The sequence below is a fragment of the Bison bison genome, unplaced genomic scaffold (assembly GCF_000754665.1).
Source record: "Bison bison bison isolate TAMUID 2011002044 unplaced genomic scaffold, Bison_UMD1.0 scf7180017863818, whole genome shotgun sequence".
Classification (NCBI taxonomy): Eukaryota; Metazoa; Chordata; class Mammalia; order Artiodactyla; family Bovidae; genus Bison; species Bison bison.
This window is the reverse complement of record NW_011494390.1, coordinates 219159-229178: the sequence shown is the minus strand read 5'-3', so window position 1 is coordinate 229178 and position 10020 is coordinate 219159.

Below are 10020 nucleotides of genomic sequence, written 5' to 3'. Positions count from 1 at the left end.
AGCTTTCTTTACAGTCCAGCTTTCACATCCATACATGACTACTGGAAAAACCATAGCTTTGACCAGATGGACCTTTGTTGGCAAAAAATGTCTCTGCTTTTTATATGCTGTTTAGGTTGATCATAACTTTTCTTCCAAGAAGCAAGCATCTTTTAATTTCATGGCTGTAATCACCATCTGCAGTGATTTTGGAGCCCCCAAAAATAAAGTCTGACACTGAAACACTGTTTCCCCATTTATTTGCCATGAAGTGATGGGACTAGATGCCATGATCTTAGTTTTCTGAATGTTGAGCTTTAAGCCAACTTTTTCACTCTCTTCTTTCACTTTCATCAAGAGTCTCTTTAGTTCTTCTTCACTTTCTGCCATAAGGGTGGTGTCATCTGCATATCTGAGGTTATTGATATTTCTCCCACAAATCTTGATTCCAGCTTGTGCTTCTTCCAGCCCAGCGTTTCTCATGATGTACTCTGCATATAAGTTAAATAAGCAGGGTGACAGTATACAGCCTTGATGTACTCTTTTCCCAATTTGGAGCCCAGTCTGTTGTTCCTTGTCTGGTTCTAGCTGTTACTTCTTGACCTGCATACAGATTTCTCAGAAGGCAGGTAAGGTGGTCTGGTATTCCCATCTCTTGAAGAATTTTCCACAGTTTTTTGTGATCCACACAGTCAAAGGCTTTGGCATAGTCAATAAAACAGAAGTAGATGTTTTTCTGGAACTCTTTTGCTTTTTTGATGATCCAACGGATGTTGGCAATTTGATCTCCATTTCCTCTTTTCTAAATCTAGCTTGAACATCTTGAGGGTCATGGTTCATGTACTGTTGAAGGCTGGCTTGGAGAATTTTGAGCATTACTTAACTAGCATGTGGGATGAATGCAATTGTGTGGTAGTTTGAGCATTCTTTGGCATTGCCTTTCTTTGGGATTGGAATGAAAACTGACCTTTTCCAGTCTTGTGGTCACTGCTGAGTTTTTTTTTAATGCAACAGCTTGTAAGATTGTTGTTTTTTGTTGTTTAATTGCTAAGTTGTCTCTGACTCTTGTGACCTCATGGAGTGTAGCATGCCAGGTTCCTCTGTTCATGGGATTTCCCAGGGAAGAATACTAGAACGAGTTGTCATTTCCTTACCCAGGGGATCTTCCCGACCCACCTGAAGTTCCTCTTGTGTCTCCTGCATTGCAGGTGGATTTTTTACCACTGAGTCACCAGGGAAACCCCATAAGATAGGTATTAATTATAATTATCTCCATTTTATAAGTAATGGAATTAGAGCTAAGGGAGGTTAAATAAAGGACATGCCCAAGATCCCCAGTTGAGTAACAACATACTGGCAAGATTTGAACCCAGGCTGTGTGACTAGAGTTTTCTCTCTGAACTACTATAATAAATCGTTCCCTAAAGATCCATGATCTAAGGCAAAGGTGACGGGTGTGGCAGGAAGAAAGGGCAGCACTCTGAGTTCACAGGGAAATGAGCTTAATCCTGGTCTAGGAAATGCTGGGGTGCCAGGGCGGCATCTGATCTGACTTTCAAATGCTGGGTGGAATTTAGGTGTGTGGCTCTTAGAGGAAGGAGTCTATCAGCTGAGCAAAAAGTTGGAAAAGCATGAGACACAGACAAGAAAACATCACCTCACAGTGTGTCTGGAGCTCAGCTAGTGGGAGATAAACTTATGTAGTTTGGAACTTGGTTATAGTTCTGTGAAAGATTTTGAATATTTTTAATAAAAAAAAAAACTACCTCTTGAGTTTTTTTTTTTTTTTTTTAATAGTAGCTTAAATCAAGTACCTCTTGTTTAAACTATACTGCAAAACTGTTAGAGAGAGGATATTTTGGTGAATTTGAAATAGAAAATCTGATTGTATGGGTTGTATGAAAATATGAAATTTAATTACCATGAAGTGCAAAAGAAAAATAGAAATATACACAGAACATTTCATGTAGTTAAATTTCTTAACACATTCAAAGATGTGTTCAGTTTGTATTTAGTTTCAGTAAAACTGCAAGGATATCAAAATTTGTAGACCTTTTTATTTCCTTGTAAAAACAATACTATTGGTGGTTACATTCAAAGCACATTAAGTATTTCACTAAAAACAGAGCCTAGAGAAATTTAAAAAAGTTATGATTGTGTGTTTAGTTACCTGGGAGTGGACCTTGAAAACAGTACTATGTAAGGCATTCATATGAGCAGGGCTTAAAATATTATCCTTTTTCTCAAAACATCATTCAAGTGCACTAGATGGAAATTTAATTTTGTAAGATGTCTGTACTGTTCAAATTTGTTTATGGTGTGAGCTTTCAATTTAGACAATTTATCATTACTTGGAGAGGAACTTTTTCTCTTAAGCCAGATTGAGTTTCCTTTCCAGGGAATAGATGAATCCAGGAAAAATGTTTCCACAGCTCGTACCTAGCCAAAAGCCATGGCCATGGAGGAATGGAGAGCTCATTGAATAATGACAAAAGGAAAATATGTAATCCCCTTTCCCTTAGCCTCTCGTGCCCTTGACTTGTCTCAAAACTCTCCAGTCCATAGATTCAAGCAGTGTCTATTTTGATTCTCAAATTTAGGGGTTGAACTTCTGCTTCACAACAGTATTAAGCAGACGATTACAAATATGATATACCTACAGAGGTCTGACTCTAGTTTGTCTGACAATCGTATAATCTTTGGAAGGTCTCTTTATGACCTTTGGAAGGTCTCTTAACTGTCATGAGCATTGATTTCTTATTCTCTCATCTGTTTGACATATCCTCAAAGATTCCTTTTGGTTTTAATGGATTAAGATTCTAAAGGCCAATTTTGCATGACTGCAGTTTCACCCCAATGCTACATTTAAACACTTGGGTTTCCATGCTGTCTCCATGTATTTTTGAAGTCATCTTTTCTGTGTCTGTGTTTTCTGCAGTAACATAATTACATGCATAAGAGAGGCTAAGTCCTAAATTTGTCTCCTTTTCTGGTTATTTTTGATCTCATAATTTAGGAGATGATACTCCTTCCATCTCAAGGGCTACCAGTTCTACAGAAATAAGTTGGAAGTCATTTCCTTGTAAAATATCTCTCTTTTCTGTATGTATTTACATATTTGTACTGTATATCTGGGCTTCCCAGGTGGCGCTAGTGGTAAAGAACCCTCCTGCCAATGCCAGAGACCTAAGAGAGATGGAAGGTTTGATCCCAGGATTGGGAAGCTTCCCTGGAGAATGGAATGACAACCCACTCCAATATTCTTGCCTGGAGAATCCCATGGACAGAGGACCCTGGGGAGCTATGGTCTGTAGGGTCGCAAAGAGTCAGACATGACTGGAGCAACTTAGCATGCACCATCTTACTATTATAACAGAGGAAGTTGGTGAGGAAAAGAGAAAAATATATATGGCAATAATTTACCCTGACACCATTCACCTTAGCAAACTCAGCATCCATCCAGCCCTCAAGCTTCCAACCCAAGAGGATTGCAGTGAGTCTGAGAGGCAGGGAATTTCTTCCAAAAGAAGTCTCTGAAACCACGATAAGCTGTTCCGAACAAGAGCTATGTACTCATTACATGAGAAATTTGGACTGGCCTGCAGGCAATATTCTTGTCTCCCTCAAAAATGTAGGGAATAAAGGTTTATATAGGTTAGTTGAAATTTCACATAGTTTCTAAGAAGTCTGGAAAGCATCCGAAAGTTCCAATTTTTCTTGAATTTCTGGATTAGGGCATTATTCTTTCTGTGACTCATTTTTGAAGGCTCTAATAACTAAACATTTCTCCTGATTGTCTCTGGGTCATAGGAATCCCCTATAAGTTGGGTAAAGGTGAGCTGTAGAATTACAAGAACTGAATTTAGTGTTAAGGAGACAAGATTGCTTATGTCCACCATGTATATTGAGCTGAGTGCTCTTAGGCAAATGGCAGTATTCTTGATGGTCCCAGTGATGTTGAAGAGTATGGGTAAGATAACTTTTGAGGACTATTTTAGTTCTAAATTTCTACGGTGCTCAGAGTAAATTGCCACATGCTTGTAGATATTTTGGATTAGACCCAACACCAAGGCAAATAAATGTCGAAAGTTAGTGCTACTTAGCTGGGCTTTGATATTATCCAGAATTGTAGAAGCTTAGGTTTATCTACTTTGATTCCAAGAACTGCTGAAGAGAAAAGTAGCCCAGAGTGAATGTAAGCCTTGCTCTTGCTGTAGTCAACTTAAATTTAATAACTTTGAGGTGTTCTTTTTAGCCATCATTACAGAACAACAATGTAAAGTATATGATTTTTATATTTACTCCTTTTAAATTCTATCATTTAAAAATTATCCTTGTTATCTTTAGTAATATTCTACCAAGTTTCCCTAATCCAGTGACAATCAGTGACACAAGATTTTTACTGTATATACAATGTTATGTTAGTCACTCTGGAAGGATAAAAATACCTATGACAAAGCACTTGCCTTTAGGTGCTAGGAGAAGAGAAAAACCATTAAGAAACAAACATATGAACAGGAGTGAAAGAATAAAAAACCCCAGGACATTCTGCAGGAGAATGGATTTAACCAAACGGAAAAATGTATGCTTTGGTTTCCTAATAAAATAATTTTGTGAGCACTTTGTTCAATTAAATATTATTATACTTAGAAGCAGGTTGAAATCTTTTTCTTCCCAGCATGCAAAGCTTTCTTAAAAGATAAAGATTGTCATGGTATTTTTAATTATTGAGGTTGGGTACTTATTTCCTTCTTACATTCATGTGCTTCCAAAGGGATTTGGAACATGAAAGAGTTTCATAGCTATTTAGAGAAATGAGAATTTAGGCCTTTATAATTATAGACATTACTTTCCAGTTCTATCTAAGTTCAGACTCTATTCTCTGTAGTATTGAGCCTTCCAAGTGGTGTTACACCAATATAATGTACGATCTGTGTGCCTGGAACATCCAAACATTGGTGAGTTTCTAGAATACATTAAGGCAAATTAGTTTCAGCTAGCTTTGTCCTGTGGAGAAGGCGATGGCAACCCACTCCAGTATTCTTGCCTGGAAAATCCCATGGACGGAGGAGCCTGGTGGGCTGCAGTCCATGGGGTCGTGAAGAGTCGGATACGACTGAATGACTTCACTTTCACTTTCCACTTTCATGCATTGGAGAAGGAAGTGGCAACCCACTCCAGTGTTCTTGCCTGGAGAATCCCAGGTACAGGGGAGCCTGGTGGGCTGCCGTCTATGGGGTCGCACAGAGTCAGACACGACTGAAGTGACTTAGCAGCAGCAGCAGCAGCAGCTTTGTCCTGAGTGATTTTTTTCTATGTGGTTTGTGAATTATCAAATAAACATATCATTTAGGAAATACAATTTTATAACGTCCTTCTTATTCCCAGTAATTGTAGCTCAAACACGATATAGCAATAATACAATTTGGCTATCATGGGCTGACTACCTGAAGCAGTGTCTCAGCATGTTATTCATGAGCTTAAGATGACTAGAAAATGATAATTTTGGGGGGATGGATCGATCCCTGCTCACCTATCAAAATCTTATACTATAACCATGTATGTTTGAGTAGTGTTTAGTGAAGGTAAATATTTCTGTCTTGTCATGTATAATTTTTTTTAAATAATGCTGATCTATCATAAGGGCTTTCTAGGTGGCTCAGTGGTAAAGAATTCGCCAGGCAGTGCAGGAGACATGAGACAACGGGCTTGATCCCTGGTCAGGAAGATCCCCTGGAAAAGGAAATGGCAACCCTCTCCACCATTCTTGCCTGGAAAATTCCGTAGACAGAGGAGCATGATGTGCTACAGTCCACAAAGTAGCAAAGATTCGGACACAACTGAACGACTGAGCAAGCAAGCAAAGCACATCTATAATAAAGTACTAATTTATAATAAAGTATCGGTGGTTTTATTTCTGATTAAGGTTAGACCATTTCCTTCTATTTTATGAAATAATATCAATGGCTAATGCTTATATCAGTTCAGTTCAGTTCAGTCGCTCAGTCGTGTCTGACTCTTTGCAACCCCATGAATCGCAGCACGACAGGTCTCCCTGTCCATCACCAACTCCCGGAGTTCACTCAGACTCACGTCCATCGAGTCAGTGATGCCATCCAGCCGTCTCATCCTCTCTCATCCCCTTCTCCTCCTGCCCCCAATCCCTCCCAGCATCAGTCTTTTCCAATGAGTCAACTCTTCACATGAGATGGCCAAAGTTCTGGAGTTTCAGCTTCAGCATCGTTCCCTCCAAAGAAATCCCAGGGCTGATCTCCTTCAGAATGGGCTAGTTGGATCTCCTTGCAGTCCAAGGGACTCTCAAAAGTCTTCTCAACACCACAGTTCAAAAGCATCAATTCTTCGGTGCTCATCCTTCTTCACAGTCCAACTCTCACATCCATACATGACCACAGGAAAAACCATAGCCTTGACTAGACGGACCTTTGTTGGCAAAGTGGTACCCACTATGTTGTTTTATAGGTATCGGTCCACTTCATGTCCACAACAACACCATGTATGTAGTAGGCATTGTGATGATCACAGTCCCATTTTACAGATGAAGAAAGTGAGGCAGAGTGATTAAGTAACTTGTCCCAGATCATCAAGGCACCAGGTCTGAATTTGCACTCAGGCACCCTGACTCCTGACTCTGACATCAGTGCTCTTTATTATCATGCTGTACTTCCTCTCCACAAGTCAGCCTGGACCTCAGCAGCCCTTCATTTTGCGGTCTGGAGCCCTAGTTTGGGGCTTGAGCAACTGTAGCCAAATCCTGTTTTTCACTTAATCACTCAACAATAAATGAGTGAGATGGGAAGAACTAGCTTGCAGCCAGCTCTGGCTCCATAATTCATAGAACTCAGTCCAAAAAAAATGTGGGGCCTCTTGTACAAAAAGTAGGAAAAAAATAGGATTAATGATACTAAAATATAAAGCCTCTCCCTTCTTTCATGGTTTCCCTCTTGTCATGGAATTTTTCATCTGCCGTTGAATGTTGTTCTAAGTAAAGAAAAATTAAAAATTGAAATTATTAGCATGAATTTGCCATTCATCATTGTGTTGTGCAATGTCTTTTCAGGGCAAATAGAAAAGCATTTAACTTTAATGTGGAATCACCAAAATGATACAGTGATTTTTTGTGACTTGTACCTGAATATCTTTTTTTTCCCTTTCTTACCAGAACAGTGGAAACTCTGCATAAAACTAATTCAACTGTTTTTATTTCACTGCTTGACATGCACACTTCACCAACACTTTCTCCTTCTGGCTTACTGATGAATAGGAAGGACTGTAGGGAATGTGAGTTGTCCTGTTTTGTTTTGTTTTTTTCCCCCACTCCTTCTGTGTTTAATTTTTAATGTAAAATAGTTCATCAATAGGAAGGAAGTAGCCTGCTTGGTCGTGTCTGACTCTGCAACCCCACCATGCTCCTCTGTCCATGGAATTCTCTAGGCAAGAATACTGAAGTGGTAACCTAGCCCTTCTCCAGGAGATCCTCCCGACCCAGGATTGGAACCGGGGTCTCCTGCATTGCAGGTGGACTCTTTTCCAGGTGAGCTACCAGGGAAGCCCAAGTTCATTAATAACTGAAATTAATATGAGTAAGAAAGGATTGGATAAAATTCCTTGGTTCATGTTTCTTATAACACCGTTGCTTTTCTTTCTTTTAGAAGCAATTCTGTTTCAAATAGGAAGTGTATCCTCTTTGGGTTCAGTTGTAGAAGCAACAAACTTACTGTGCCCTTGATTTGCATCTCTCTCAACTTTCACTTATGGTGGGTCCCCTGGAATCCAGTGCACATGGACAGACAAACACCATGTGTAAATTGGGAGGTAAGGGACAGCGCAAACTGACATGCATTTGCTTGTATCTCCTTTGCTCGTGTGTGTGTTCCATTGTACCATGGGACTTTGCTTAAAAAACACAAGTGCAAAAATGAGATTTTGGAGAATTTCATGATGGCAGTAGCAGAGTTGTTTGAGGGCAAGGCTCTGCACAGGTTGTATGCCTGAAGTAAGCCTAGCTTTGGGCCATTAGATGAGATGGAAGCTGAGTTGAACTAAAACCACTTTTTCAAGTTAACCCCAAACATCCCAAACATCATGCTAAAGATTGGGATAGATGTATGTATATTGTCATGTGTAAAATAGATGGCTAGTGTGAATCTGCTGTACAGCATAGGGGACTCAGCTCAGTGCTCTATGGTAACTTAGAGGGGTAGGATGTGGGAGAGAGGGGATATATGTATACATATAGCTGATTCACTTCATGGTTCAGCAGAAACTAACCCAACGTTGTTAAAGCAGCAGCAGCTGCTGCTGCTAAGTTGCTTCAGTCGTGTCTGACTCTGTGAGACCCCATAGATGGCAGCCCACCAGGCTCCCCCGTCCCTGGGATTCTCTAGGCAAGAACACTGGAGTGGGTTGCCATTTCCTTCTCCAATGCATGAAAGTGAAAAGTGAAAGTGAAGTCGCTCAGTCGTGTCTGACTCTTCACAACCCCATGGACTGCAGCCTACCAGGCTCCTCCATCCATGGGCTTTTCCAGGCAAGAGTACTGGAGTGGGGTGCCTTTGCCTTCTCCCATTAAAGCAGCTATACCTCAATAAATAAATAAGTAATAAATAATAATAATAATATTTTTTTTAATGTAAGAGATCGGCCTGGGACTGTTAAGTGTAGTCACAAGTGATCAAAAAGGCCACCGTGCCTACAAAGGCAGTGGAGTTGGCTGACTACTGCTCTATTGAAATGAAGCCCTGCTGAATGATGATGAAAAATGGCCTACCATTAACAAACGGTTAAGTGCTAAGTGTAAAAACTGGAGAGCCTGGCTGGTTTCAGCATAGTTAAAGGGCAGGTATAGTCAAATGGTAGAGAGAAGAATTAATTAGGAGGGTTGCTGAGATGTTTGGACCCTCGGCCGAGGCAGATATGCCCTGCGAAGGTCAGAGTCCTAGAAGGAAAACTAGGAATTCTGTGAGGTAGGACAGGGCTCTCTGGGTGTCCCTGAGGATATTGACTCTACAGCCCCCCTGAAGCCTCCAGATATGCAGAGGCGGCCACTCTGCCCTTCTGTACAAAGAGCTGGCACTCCAGCTGTGCTGGAAGATGCTACAGACTCTACCTTCAGGTCAGCTGGTACCCTGGTCAGATTCAGCCCTCATTCATCTCTTCTGGCTGCCAAGCCAATAACTACAGATTGGATTTTTAAAACTGCTTGGTCAACAGATCAAAATGTAAGCCTGAATAAGCAAGAATGTATTAACCTGGGGGCACTTTCTTGGGAAATAAGGATTAACACCCTAGGAAAGACTCTAGTCATGGGGCACATATGCTGCTGTGGTGGCTTTTGGAAACCTAGAAAAACAATGTCCAACTCTCAGTAAGTTAGGAATGCCTGAGTTGACCTGGCTGATGGTGGATGAAGGGAAAAATTGTGCTTGAGAGAAGTAGGCATGTTGGAGTGGATATATTAAGGAAAACCCACAAAACCCATCATGAGATTATATCCCACGACAGAGCTGAGAGAGGACTAACTGTATGTTAAAACCACCAGGAATATACTGGAGAGAGATGCAGGCCAGCGATGATGACCATTATCAGGCTCCATTTCAAGGTAGTTGGCAAAAGAATATAGTTGGTTAGTCACCTGGGTTCTAGCCCTCATTCTAAAATAACGGGGTGATGCAGGATAGTTGTAAAACTATCTAGGCAAATCATTCAGAAAATTTCATTTTGGAAAAGAGAAGTCTTTATGGTTTCCTCAGATCCCTGTAAGTCTATGCCTCACTGCTTTCGGCTCTTAACACTTTTCTTGGGCTGTGCTGAGTCTTTGCTGAGGCGTGTGGACTCTCTCTCCACGCAGTGCTCAGGCTTCTTTTTGTGGTGGCTTCCCTTGTGGAGCACAGGTTCTAGAGTGTGAGACTCAGTAGTCGGGGCTTAGATGCCCCTAGGCATATCCCCAACCAGGGATCGAATCTCTGTCCCCTGTGTTACTGGCAGATTGTTAACCACTGGACCACCAAGGAAGTCCCGCAT